Genomic DNA, 14,008 nt, shown 5'->3' with positions numbered 1-14,008 from the left:
TACATAATATTAATTACAGACTAGTCTAATTTCAAGCTTAAATAGCCTAAAGACATAAGATCCCTTCTGATCTTGAAATCAAAGTAGTATCAGCTCTGGTTAGTAAATGGATGAGAGACCAAGTACTTATGCTATATTCAAGACCAGGTGCTTTATGCTGTATTCAAAAGGGAAAAAACTGGCAAAACCATCTCTGTATATCTTTGCTTAGGAAAAATTCTGTGAAATTCATGGGGTTACTAGAAGCTGACAGGTAACTTGAAAGCGTATATACAGATACATGGTCTATTTTCCTACTTAATTTTGTCAGATGAAAAACAAAATTATCCCAGACACTGCAAATTTAATTTCTGTTTCAATTCCATCAGATGTATTTAAATCCCAGCTTGCATTCTCTTGCAGTCTCTATTCAGGAACTAATTCATTTCTGACTGTCTGAGACAGAAATGAAAAGTCAACAAGTCTCTGATTAGACTTTAGTTTTATTGGTACCCTATAGACCAGCCAGCAGGGGTTGACAAGATACTGGTACCACAATTGTCTTCCTACCATTTCTCAGTTAAGATGATGATGATGATGATGATGATGATGATGATGATGATGGTTTATAACACCCTTTCCACCAAAGGGTGGTACATCAAAACATATACAATAAAAATACATATATGTTTTCTTAACTTTCAATCTCTATAAAGATACTGGGCTTGGAAAATTAATGGAATGGACTTTCTGAGATATTACAACTATATCTTTAGCTCACCCGCTGAAAAGTCTACACATAATAAATTTCTACCTGAATGTTCATTATATCCTAGTTTTGGTTCTATTCATCCTGACTGGAGACAAAAGGACAATGCAGGTTCTCATAAAAGGGCCGACATTTTACCTAACTGTATAAAAATGAACTGCTTGGAATTAACAGGCTAAGGATAAATCTATAGAAATATACTCCGGAAGAAAATAGCACGCAACAGACTTAATTATTATTTTGTTTAATTATTAGCACCATGAAAGTGTCTAAGGATCACTAAACCTTTAGCCTTTATTTACTTCTAGGTTGGAAGGGGTGCCTCTTTTAAGTATTAGATAAACAAGCCAATGCTCTTGTTTTCATTAGCACGTAACATGGAGTGTAGTTTCCTCACCTCACAGAGCACTAAAGTAATATTCAGTGCACAAGACAACTTGATCTCCTGCAACCATGAGTCTACGTAAACTTTACTGGGGAGCAGGAGGCGGACACCCTCCAGATTGTATACTTATTGGCATAGCTTAATAAAAACATCGAGAATACTAGTGCTCCTCGGTGTGTTTCCAATAGCAATGTGATTGTAGTGTTCTGTGGATTAAGTTACCAGTCCTTTGAATTCTGACCTTCAGTCTAAAACAGCTTTAGAGGTTACTCTTTTTCCGATTTGTGAGACTGCAGAAATGGAGCTAATGCTGCTGGAAGGAAGGGGGAGGGGAGAAACTTTGAAGTCCTCGGCTCCCTCCCCACTCCCCACCATTGCTTTGCAATTATAAATGCTTACATTTTATGAATGTTGAAAAAAAGAGACAGTGGAAGGTTGGTGTATATCATTACTACTTTGACTGATATCTTGGTGCTCTTGATAATGTCTGGAATTTTAGCAATGCATTCAAAATAATGCATTATTAGTAAATAAAAATATATTATTAAGAATCAAAGCAAGTCACTATGGTTAATTTGAAATTAAATAAGAAAAGGTAGATGGAGATGTAATGCTAGTGAGCCATCTAATGATAATTTCAACTCAGACATTCTTGGCTGGGATTTATAAACTGAAGGCCATTATTAAGATACACTTTTACAAGATTAGCTTCTTCAGTTGCTTCATTTCAGACACTCACAGGCATGAGGTATTCAAAATTTTATGTATTGACTGCAATAACTGTGCAATTAATTTTTCCCTTAGAATTAATTGGACATTGAAGTCCTAAAGAGTAGGTGCAATCCATACTCTGGAAGAAAAAATAATCAGTAGCAACATTCACAATGAGTGCTGTGCTTTATGGAATTGCTTATTCATAAATTATACAGATGACAGTGGGGGAAATGGCATTCAGGATGGGTGGATAGGGATAGTCTCTATAAAATTTGATGCATAACTTCTTGGGTAGAGTTAAACCCCTTTAAATAAATGGAACTTGAGCTAATAGTGATTAATTTTAAGTTCCCCTGATTTCAATGGGTCTACACTAAATATAACTAAGTCTGCAGAAATAATAACACATTGCAGAAATAATAGTTTGAGACTGGCTCAGTGCTAGGGAATTCTGGGAGCTTTACTTTCATGAGACATTTAGCTTTCTCTGTCAGAGAGCTCTGGTGCCACAATAAATGACAATACCCAGGATTCACTAGCACTGAGCCAGGGCAGTTAAAACAGTTTCAAACTGGATTATTTCTGCAGGGTGTTTTGGACCCAAGTGACAATCCAGCAGCACTGCCAGGAAATATTAATAAAGTAAAATTCTCAAAGATAAAGAGAATTGTTATCCATTTGTGTGGATAAATGCCCTTTGGAAAATGGAAAAAGGGGGAGTATCTGAATGTATTAAAGGAACATGTGCATCATTTATCATTTCATGACAAATTACAGATATATAAATAGAGAAAATATAATCTTTAACTGTTGGTGCAACGTGTGGGAGACTGTCAGGCATTTTTCTTTGTGAACAAATATATGAGGATACTAAAAGCAATCCAACTAAAGTTAAGCACGTTAAAAAGCCTTTAGGCTTTTAATTGCAGTTTAGCATCTGCTTCTCCCTTTTTTTCACTTAAATCAAGAGCTGAGATCAATTGATCTTAAAAGTACTTCGATCTTAGAAGTACTTGGCTTTGGCTGGGCTACACCCTTTGCAAGTTCTTTTTTATTCTTTCTAACAAATAAAAATGAAGCCTGTTTTTATTTTTCATTTCAAAGTATTTTAAAAGGATAGCCAATATTTCATAATCACATGCATACAAATCCTCTTTTATTGTTTTTGTGGGGTCCAATGAAGCAATAAAACATAAGACAAGATCTGATTATTTGAGCAATTATAATTCAATCTCTTGTTTTTTGGACAATTAAATGTACACCCATAATAATTATGATCTAGCTAGAAAGCAAAGTTATTGTCTGTGCTGAGTGCTTTATTAAAACTAATAACCAAATTACTGTCAACTCATATGGCAAATGATTATTATATTAAATTCCCTCCCCTTCATATTGGGAATACATAAAAATGTTAATATAAATCGTTATAAGAAATGTTTTGTAGAGAGCCTATAATGTTACTGGTCTGTTTTCATCTTGGTCTTTTGGACAGTTAAGTGGTATGCACAGCTTGGATTGTGAGTGTTAGACCTCAGTGGAACTATGCATAAGAGTAAAGTTACATAAATGAATCTGTGTGTCCTGAACTGGATTTTATTATTCAATATTAAGTGACTTGTAGGGTAACTCAAACATTGTGTTTGAGAAAACTTCCACTATTATAGCCAATAAAAGTTGTTTTACTTGATGGAAGTATAATGGCATGACACTGACAATGTCTACAGGCTCCAAAAATATGGCTTTGATATCAGGTCCTGTTAAAGTGGACTTATAATGGCATAACAGAGGAACTTTCAACCCCAGAGGTCTAGTGCAGGTAGGAGACAAAAGCTTACATACTTTATCCCAGTATGTAGCATGATCTTGTAGCACCTTTGAGACTAACCAAATGAAAGAAGTTGGCAGCATGAGCTTTTGTAGACTTAAGTTTATTTCCTCAGATGCATTTGCACACTTAAATCTAGGAAAGCTCATACTGCCAACTTCTTTCTTTTGGTTAGTCTCAAAGGTGCTCCAAAATCTCTCTACGTACTGATTCTACAGACTAACACAACTATATCTTTGAATACTTTATCCCAGTGAGCCTTCTTCACTTGTAAACAGAGAAGTGTCAGCTGTTAATACCTACCTTTGTTGGAACTACAGAACCAACAAGAAAGATGTAAAACAAAAAGAAACATGTCGGCTACTAGAACACAGATGTGTTTGAAACTTTGAAGATTCAAGAAAAGCCACAAATTGTGGCCATGTACATGATATACATGAAGGATCACCATTTTAAAGTCTGATCTTACCTACACCACTGGATTTAGGACTGACAGTACATCTTATCTGTTCTAATGTTATTCACAAGTCTAATAAGGCACAAAGCCTTATATCTTTATGGTGCCAGCAAAGATTGTTTTATTTGTACATGGACCCATTCATGCTACACAATTACACTGCTATATTCCACTTAATGGTCATGGCAATATCCTGTGGAATCCTGGGGCTTGTATTTTGGTGAACCATTGGAGCTCTCTGATTGAGAATTCTCAATATCTCTCCCTAAATTTCAAGTCCAAGATACCATATGTCTGAACCATGACAGTTAAATTGGACTCATAGTGCTATAATTCATAGGAGTTTATCACACGGGAGGAATTTCTCTTAATTTTGAATGAAAGGAAAGTGGGGCCAGAACGCATTCATGTGAATTCGCTAATTCAGTGAATTTACGTGAATTCGAATTGTGATCGAACTGATTTCCCATTGCCCGAAAATAGCTTGCCATTGCCCGAAATTGCGTGTGATCACCTCTCATGCAATAACGTGAAACCCCATGATTGTGTTCGGATTGCCATTGGATTATACTTCCAATTTCCTTTGTCTGATAAACTCCTTAGTGTGAATAGGCCCCAGGTTTTTGAGCCCTATAAAGTTATAGATCCATTTACATCAATGAAACAACCTAGTAATGACTATACATCCCTGGATGACTTCACTTGGTCTACTTCAAGCATTAATAATTCATCCAGTTCATACATGGAGCCAATCCATACAAGGTTATGCTGAGACAATATTCTATTTACTAGTCCTTAATTCTTTTACATGAATCTAATGTAGTTGTTTTCATGGATGCAAACTATTCTGAACAACTTTTGACTGAAGACTAGGCTAACGAGGGAGAATGACTGATCAATCATTAATGCAAAAATAATATTCCTTAGCTTCCAGATATTAGAAACAACTGTAATGGGTCAAATGCTTTACTGCTTTGCATTGGATGGGACATAGAAATGTGGAGTGGGAAAGGAAAGTGGGAACACATTCTGCCTTCTTAACCAGTCAAAGCTTCCCACACATGGATCTGCTTCCCTCCATGAATCTGCTATGCTTCCATATGCTGTTCTGCTATGCTGGGTCAGAGTATGGCCCATTACAAGTGGGCAGGAAAGTACGTGTGGAGCGCGTACTAGGGTTAGAAAGGGGCGGTGCTTCCGCACCCCCTAACCCTAGTGCGCGCTCTGTGCGCACAAAATGGCGGTGGCCGTTCCACACGGCCGCCACCATGAGGACGTCATGACCGCGACGCCTCTATAAGGGGCGGCGCAGACGTGACGTCCTCACTCCGCGCCAGGGCGCTTAGTGCGCCCTTAGTGTGGAGCAGGAAGGAGCTCCGTTTCAGAGCTCCTTCCTGGTTTGGGCCGCTGGGCACAGACTTCACACGGCTGCACCCAGCAGACCAAAGGAGAAAAGGGCCAAGCGGCCCCTTTCTCCTCCTTCCCGCCACCGCAGGGTGTCCTTGGGGCTTGAAGCCCCAAGAACACCCCCTTTCCAGGCTGCGGGGAAGGGGCCTTTTGCCACTTCCCCACAGCCTGAAAAGCGGCGGATCGGGGCCTCAGCGGCTGCCGCTCTGGACGCTGAGGCCCCGATACAGCAGGGAAAGGGGCAGGTGCAGCCCGCCCCAAACGGGTGGTCTGTAACCCGCCTATGTCTCTTTAGTTTCAGAGAGGTTAGATCCAAACAGCTTAGAAAATAAAAAATAAATTATTGGCTTATCAATATCCTCTGGGGCTGCATCTACACTGCCAATCCGCCTCGCACCCTCAGAACGTCTGGGCAGCAATTACTGAAGGTGCCTGGGGCTAGGTTAGCCTCCACCGCACGGAGGACGTTTTCCACGGCTGCCCCAGCCCTTTGGAATACGCTGCCCACTGAGCTCCGCTCGTCTACCACCCTGGCCCAATTCAGGAAGGACCTAAAATCCTTCCTGTTTCAACAGGCATTCCCCGAATAAAATCCTGTGGGCCTCCCTCCTCTTCCGTGGCCAAGAGGTTGGGCTATGGGGCTTTTTGTCTGTTATTTTATTGTATGGTTTGATGTTTTTGTATTTTAATCTTTTTGTATTATATGGCTTGTTGTTTTTAACCCTGTTGTAAGCCGCCCTGATCACAGGAAGCGCGGGATATAAATAAAAATTTTATTTATTATTATTATTAATCTGCAGGAAAAAATACAGTTTCCATTTTAACTGCCATGTCTCAGTGCTGTGGGATTCTGGGAATTGTAGTTTGTTGTAGCACAAGAGCTTTCTGACAAAGAAAGTTAAATGTCTCACAAATTCTCAGTTCCCAGAATTCCATAGCACTGAGCCATGCCAATTAAAGTGGTGTCAAACTGGATTATTTTTACAGTGTGGATGCAGCCAGGATAATCTTACATGGAGATTCTGATGAAGTTAATCTGTTATTGCAAGGACACAGTTCTCCAATGCATCCACAACCGGAGGAGAATCTTCTTTTGGAACGCCACTGATTTTCAAATCAGTTTGGGTCCATTATTCAAAAATATTTAATTGAATTTGTGACTAACACGGTTCTTTTGATCCCAGTTTACTTCTTTTTAACAACAGAAAAAAATACTATGTGATGACACTTTTCTTCTTGTGAGGATAACATGGAGGTGAAGAGAGAACCATGTACATTGCCTTGAGCTTCATGAAGCAAAAACAAAATGTAAGCATAAACTAATTAATAAAGCAAACAAACATTTCATATGTATTAGTAGCAGATACCACTAAGCTATGTCTTCACCTTTGCTTTCATATAGGTAGATATACTGCAATATTCCCCCCACAGCGTTGTTGTAATTGCACATTGTATATCACAGCTACTAGTGAGCCAGCATGGTGCAGAGGTTTGAGCTTTGGACTATGCCTCTGGAGGCCAGGATCCAAATCCCCGCTCTGCCATGGAAACCTGTTGGTTGACTCTGGGTAAATCATATATATACACGAATATACCCAAATATACAACAGTGTACTTACTCAGACTAGAAGGCGAAGACAAACCCTCTTGGAACAAATCTTGCCAGAACACTGTGATAGGTTCATCTTAGGACAACTTGAAGGTACACAACCACACTGTGATTTCTACCAGTTTGTGTTAAATGAAGCCTGCTTATGGAGTAATTTGCTACTTGAAGCACTACATTCAGTATAACCCTTCTATAATAGGCCCACTGAAGTAAGTGGTCTTTGATTTATTTTGTCCCTTTGAATGGGTCTACTTTAGTTAGAAATTAACATTGAATTTCCCTACCTACCAAAATATCAGTTTTCTAAATTATTCAAGATTTGCAAAATGCAAACAAACAAACAAACAAAAAACCAACAACAGACCCCCCCCTCAAAACCCCATCCCCTTATTGGACATATTTTATGTGATCTGCTGGTGGCACCCAAATTTGTGTTCCAGCTGTCTGACAACCATGTTAAACAGAGCCATCTTTGCTGTGGTGCTCTCTCTCCCAAAGAAGCTGCTAGAAGTCTTTCCTTGGGATTTTTAAGAATCAAGTGAAAATGTTAGTTTCCTTTAGATCAATGTTTTTCAGGCTACCATCCATGGGGGACTGGCAGTAAGTTTTGGTCCCACTGTGCCATGGATTGGCAATAAATTTGTGGTCAGTGAGCATTGTTTCTTTCTCTTCTGGAAACTTACAATGGATTGGGAGCCAACAACACAACCACTGGCACCAGTCCAGGGATCACCACTTTGACTAGTGCTGCTTTAGTTCATGGTAGTTTAGCACTTGTCAAATGTGTGTCATTGTACAAATCTTTCCTCTGGTATATTCCCTCCTCATTATTTTTTTTAAAAAAAAACACAAAATTATTAGAAACTGTTCATCAAATGTTTGTATTTAAAGGTGGTCCTTAAGTATGCTAACAATTTACAAGATTTTTTTTAAAAAATTAAATATGTGTTGCATGAGGTTCTACAGAACAATAGTTGATTTTAAAATAAAGTAAAATTAATTAATAAGTCACTGGGATTTTAGTAGGCTTTTCCCAGACTTAACTCTAACTTAACATAATACAGTACATATTCATAGATGTCAATTAGATCAGTTTTGATGGAACTTTAACGTTGAACAAGATGTGCTTTGCATCATAGCCTAATAATCCTTAAAAAAAACACTGTCTCACACCTTAATCCAAAGTGCGTATGTATGTGGACTACGTCCCACTAAATACAATTTGCTGTCAAATACTTATGTGTAGGTACTATGAACTGGAGCATATGATGTGACCATTCACAGATAAAGAAGGGAAATGCATTCAAAAGGATTCTTCAAGACTCCTCCCCCTGAAGAAGCAACTGAACAAACTTATATAAAGTCATGAGGGGGGAGGGGCACAACCAGGGGAGAAAAACGCACAGATTCATAAGGATCAAATATCTGAAACTCCCCCCCCCCCGCCCCATTGATAACATAGCTAATTCATCAATTGGCAAGAATTGCGCTATAACAGTAAATTTTGTGCTGAAACACACATTTCAGGTGAAATTTTGTCAAATAATTAGACATAAATAACTGTCAGATCAGGAGCTTAACATTGTAGAGATTGCATGAGTAATAAAGGTTTTATTCTTTACAACTCCAGTCAGTTCTTCCTCTAATAATAAAGGATTGTGAAAATATTATCAGCTGAGTAGCTTGAAAAACTACAGTAAATCACTCTTTTCTGACTTCAACAACAACAGATACACCTGTCTTATAAACAAACTTAGCTACTTAACTGTTATCCCACAATAAGTGTATATTTGGGTATATTTGGTTTTCATGTATCCAGTAAATTCCAACTAATTTGAGCACAACATTTCAGAACAGAAAGAATGTACTTTAATACCCACAGTAAGAACTTCTATGTTTGGTTAATAAAATGGCATTTTCCCTGGCAAAATTTATTTCCAATGTAGAGATCCAAATTGTTAGAATGTTGTCTTTATTCTTCCCCCTTTTTGCCTATTCCCAAATTTATTATCAACACGTCTCTTTCAGAGGAAGAAACCAAGGTATCTACATATACTGTGTAGCCATTCTTTGTACTATATTGTTAAGCAATAGAACTTTTTTTCTATTCAGGGAAAACAAGGTATTGTTCTTTTTTAAAAAATCATCTATATTGATAAATATCTATAGCAGACTCTTCTAACAGATTGCTTATTTTAAAAAAACAAAACCATATTCCCAAACAGTGCCTGTTTTAGGTAAAATCAGTTTATTTTAGTACAATCTTGCCTAACGTAGTTAAGACCCTGCAAATAATGTGATTTCTAGTGCCATATAACGAAGCATTATAAATACATATTAAGGGATATTAAAAAAAGGCAAGTACCTCTATTTATATTGGCTGCAAGGCCAGAGCCAATAGAAATATGTGGATTTTGACCTTAACCTTCCTTATATGGTACTGATCTATCCTATTACATTTTGCCTGCTAAGGCTAAGGCAAGAGATGTCCTAGGAGGTGTATCAGCTCAAGATTCGTGACACAATGGTATTCTTCTAGGATTTAATCCCGAAGTTTTCTTCAGAAAATGTACCGCCTGGACACGGAAGCGACAAGATATTTTGCATTTATAAGAATGGCTTCTGTTCACAATATCTGTTAACCGAAGGTAAGATTATTCTCAATCTTGAGTTACAATATCGGGGGGGGGGGGGGGATCAACTTGAGTTCGTATCTAGTTCAGTTTAGGGCTTGTGAAGTTGTCCAAGCAATACTTCTGCAATGTTTTTTTTTCCTCCTTAGGAGAAAATTATCTGGCCTGAGGGGACTGTGTTAACTTAAAAATGGCAAGATTGTGTTTAAATTGAGTTTTTGGTACGCTGCCGTTGTTTTCATTTCCCTGTGTTTTGTTGTTTAGAATTTCAGACCAACAAAGCTTATATGACAACACCTCTGGGAAAGAGTTATTTTCAAACTATCGGAGCAGCAGGCATTGACATTTTGCTGATCCATCTGTGTGTGGCTTTTTTTTATGTACACAAGGGATAAAGAAATAAATAAAAACATCAGAAGTGGATCCAGGATAAGAAGGCCATCGAGCCTGAACATTTTGGTATGAACAAATCAGGGCGAGATAGAATTACCTCTCCCCCCAAAAACAGAAGGAAACCCAAGGAGAAGTGTGCGCGAATGATTCATTTTTTTGCCCAACGCCATTTGTATCTTGTACGTTACGAACTGTTGAAAGGTTTGTGGTTATTGTGTCAGGTTGCTTGATGTTGGCACAGGGCAGGGTTTAGTGCAGGTTAAACGTTTCAGGACTGTTTCTCTCTCTGTCTCTCCTATTCCTTTTTTTATTAGACTGTGGGGTAGGGAGAGGAAAGGAGAGAATCAGTTCCACATCCAAGTGCATCCACACTGAAGAAATAATCCGGTTTGGTACCGCTTTAAATGCCCTTGCTCAAGGCTATAGAATTCTGGGAGTTGGAGTTTGTTGTGGGGCCCAACTCCCAGAATTCCATACCCTTGAGCCATTGTACTTAAAGAGGTGCCAAACTGGATTATTTCTCCAGCAGCGCTTTTTGACAGCATCCTCCCCCTTCAGCTGTTTATTCACAGGAGCCTTCATTTGCATCCCAAAATTGCGCGCCAGGAAAGGTTGCCTCAGAGAAGCCCCAAGGCTGAGTAAGGCTGTTATAGCACGCACACACACTCACACACACACATACACACACACACACCAAAATTGCGCGCCAGCAACAGTTGCCTCAGATAAGCCACACACAGCCTACGGCTGAGTAAGACTATGATAAAACACACACACACACAAACACACACCAAAATTGCGCGCCAGCAAAGGTTGCCTCTGATAAGCCAACGAAGTAAAGCTGTTATAACACACATACTCACATACACAGACATGCGTATATATATACACACACACACCCCAAAATTGCGCGCCGGCAAAGGTTGCCTCTGATAACCTACACACAGCCCAAGGCTGAGTAAGGCTATGATTAGATAGATAGATAGATAGATAGATAGATAGATAGATGATAGATAGAGGGCTCTCATATCTATCTATCTATCTATCTCCTGGTGGTTCTCACATTCTCCTGTGACAAAAGAGAATAGCGGTGGTTCGCATTCCCAATAAACAAAAGGGGGGAAAGGGAGAGAGAGAAACCCAGAGAGGGAGAGCCTTGAGGCGAGGTGAAGGCAGCCCTGCAAAGCCTGGGCAGAAGGAGAGAGAGAGAGAGAGAGAGAGAGAGAGAGAGGAAGGCAGGGAGGAAGGGAGGGATGAAGCTCCACGGGGCTGTTGTTCCTTTTGTCTGCTCAGCCTCTCCGGCGACCCTGCTCTCTCTGGCTGCCTCCGCTGAGAAGGGGGGCAAGGCGAGGCAAAAGAGGAGGAGGAGGCGGTGGCGGCGGCGGAGAAGCCCCGGTTGCCCCCCACTGAGCCCTCCGTCCGTCCCCCCAAAAAGCGAGGCAACTGGAGAAGTTGGAGCAGGAGCTTTCGGTGCCGCAGCTTCAGACTTTCCAGCTTTTCCTGGGGACGGAGGGGAGAAAGTCTGCTTAGGGCTTCTTCCTGGAGGAGGAGACCCTTCCCCTCTTCGCTTGCTCTCCCTCACAACAACACTGGCTCCTTCACACACACACTTAGACACACAAACACACACACACACACACGAGTGTGGCAGGCAGAGCCCCGCGGCGGAGAAGCCAGCGAAGAAGTCACTCCTCTCCTCTCGCCTCCTGCCCCCTCTGCCCCCCCCCCGCTTTGCTCCCGAGGGGCTTTGCCTCCAGAGCCAGCGCTGCGCATCTGGGCTCCTTGCGAGCGGCGCAAAGGGAAAGAGACACAGAGAAGGGCAGCCTTGCTGGGGCTGCAGTTGGTGGCGTTTTGTGATTTCTTCTTCAGTTGTTAGAAGAGCCTTTTCCCTCCCACTCTCAGGAATTAGGAAGGAAGGAAGGAAGGATAAACCCACTCTGATGTGAGCCCCGTGGTTGGGGTGGCTGGGTTGGAAGTCTGAGCAGAAAGGTGAAGCACACATGCAGCAAAGGCGGTCGCTGTAAGTACCGAACCCGGCTGTTTCCCCCCGAAATGCACGGAGCTGAGAAGAACTGCCCCGTCCTGCAAAACAGGGACTGAGAGAGCGAGAGCTTCACCTATCCCTCCAGGCTGCCCTCCTTGCCTTTCTTGTCCTCTTTTTCTAGCCTAAGCCTTTGAAAGCATCTCCCTCCACCAATCTCTTTGCAAAACCAGTTTGTACTTTTCCAGAGATGTGAGTAATCTTCCACTGGGAAGGTTTCTCACCCCCCCCCTTTCCTATTATTATTATTATTATTACTTATTAATTTGAATCATAGGATTATAGGGTTGGAAGAGAGTGTACGTCTGGCTGCATTGCCTTCTTCCCCACCAGAAGTGGCTCTGGGATTGAAACTTTTATTTAGGGGATTTTCAGAAGTGTGGACGGCTCACTGGAAAGAGATAAGGCGATGTTAAGTGTGTGTTTGTTTGTGTGTGTTTTAATGCACTTCTCTAGACGCGGCTGAAAGACAGCCCAGGATCCAAAAGAAAAAAGCCACGGAGTTTAGAAGCAGGATGAATGGTGGAGAAATCTGACAGGTCATTCTGAAACAGGAAATCCTGCTAAAAAGTGTTCAAATAGGAGGGAAACTTCCACTGAACCTTAAAGGAGGGCTTTACCCTCCAAACAACCACCTGACAATAGTTGTGGGTGAGGTGAGGTTTTGCTGAGGAGAATTTAGGCACTTGGCATTGGGGAACAAGGTCTCTTTAAAAGGCCACTGCCAGTTTGACAACATGTTTCTGAATCTTAAAATACCTGTGAAAAGCATGAGGGGTTTTGCTTGATCCTTTCTTGAAGTTGTTCAATAGCTGCAAAAAATTTAAACTTGTTTTATGTATATTTTTGGGGAGAGAGAGTGGCAACGCAGGGTCAAAATTTGATCACTTTTTAAAGCAGGCCCACTTAGAATTGTCTTCTGGCAGAGAGACAAGGGAAGAATAAAGTTTCATTATCTATTTATTATAGAATGAAAGACAATTCAAATGTCTAATTCTGGGGATAATTTTATGGCCTTTAAGAAAGTGCATGGATGTTTTGGGTTTTTGCTTCAAGCCTACTTGCTAGAATTGGCATCTTAACATTCCTTAATGTTAAGAATTAGAATCTTAATATTCCCCGCTAGTCTCAAGAGAATTATGGATTGCTCAAATATACTAGACTGAATTTGTGTAAAACAAAATACATATGAATGGGATTTTGGAAATAGGAGGGGTTGAGTTGTTCTTAATGGACTGTCTTTAGCCTTTGGAAGTTTAAATCCCCAAACCTGACAGATTCAGAAAACAAGCCATTGTTTCACTTTAGCGACTGCGGCAGGGACCACAGGCGTCCAAAAGGAAGGCAATAAATGAGTGTCTGATTGTGAGATTTTAACTGAAACAGCAGTTCCAGAAAGGGAGATGTGCATGTTTCATTGGAAGTAAGTTCTGCACAGTAAAAGACTATGTTGGATTTGCTGCCTACACAGACCAACAATTACAGTTTTCTTGTTTCAGAAACAATTGTCACTTGACTTCTATTTTACATTTCAGCTGCCTGTCAGAATATTTCAGAAGTGTTTCATAGGCAAGTGATGATATGTTCTGAGGTGAGGAAAGAGGATCTGGCACTGATTAAACCCATTTAAATAATATTTGGTAGAATTTTAAAGACGTACTTTACAGTTAGTTTTAAATACTTCTGTGTACATTGAACACAACAGAATTTAGTAGTATACTGGAGTTACGAGTTTTGGTTTTCTTTCATTTTTTACTTCAGTTTTTTTAATGATTTGTATCAAAATTGAACTTTAA

At 40.2% G+C, this 14,008-nt stretch overlaps 1 protein-coding gene across 3 annotated transcripts in view; it reads left to right on the top strand.

Moving 5' to 3' along the window:
- Positions 1-9,640: 9,640 nt before the first annotated feature.
- EYA1 (EYA transcriptional coactivator and phosphatase 1) overlaps positions 9,641-14,008 on the top strand; it is a 115,345-nt gene continuing 110,977 nt past the window's right edge. The window contains exon 1 of one of the 3 annotated variants that reach the window (XM_042464248.1): positions 9,641-9,793. The gene's annotated coding sequence lies outside the window, so the exon portion shown is untranslated. Of the gene's footprint in view, positions 9,794-10,218; positions 10,238-11,533; positions 12,192-14,008 lie in introns of those variants that run through there. The other 2 variants (XM_042464249.1, XM_042464247.1) reach the window with 2 other exon arrangements.

This window comes from Sceloporus undulatus, chromosome 4 (assembly GCF_019175285.1).
Source record: "Sceloporus undulatus isolate JIND9_A2432 ecotype Alabama chromosome 4, SceUnd_v1.1, whole genome shotgun sequence".
Taxonomy (NCBI): Eukaryota; Metazoa; Chordata; class Lepidosauria; order Squamata; family Phrynosomatidae; genus Sceloporus; species Sceloporus undulatus.
The sequence above is the reverse complement of the archived record's forward strand: the minus strand, read 5'-3'. Positions and strand labels throughout refer to the sequence as shown.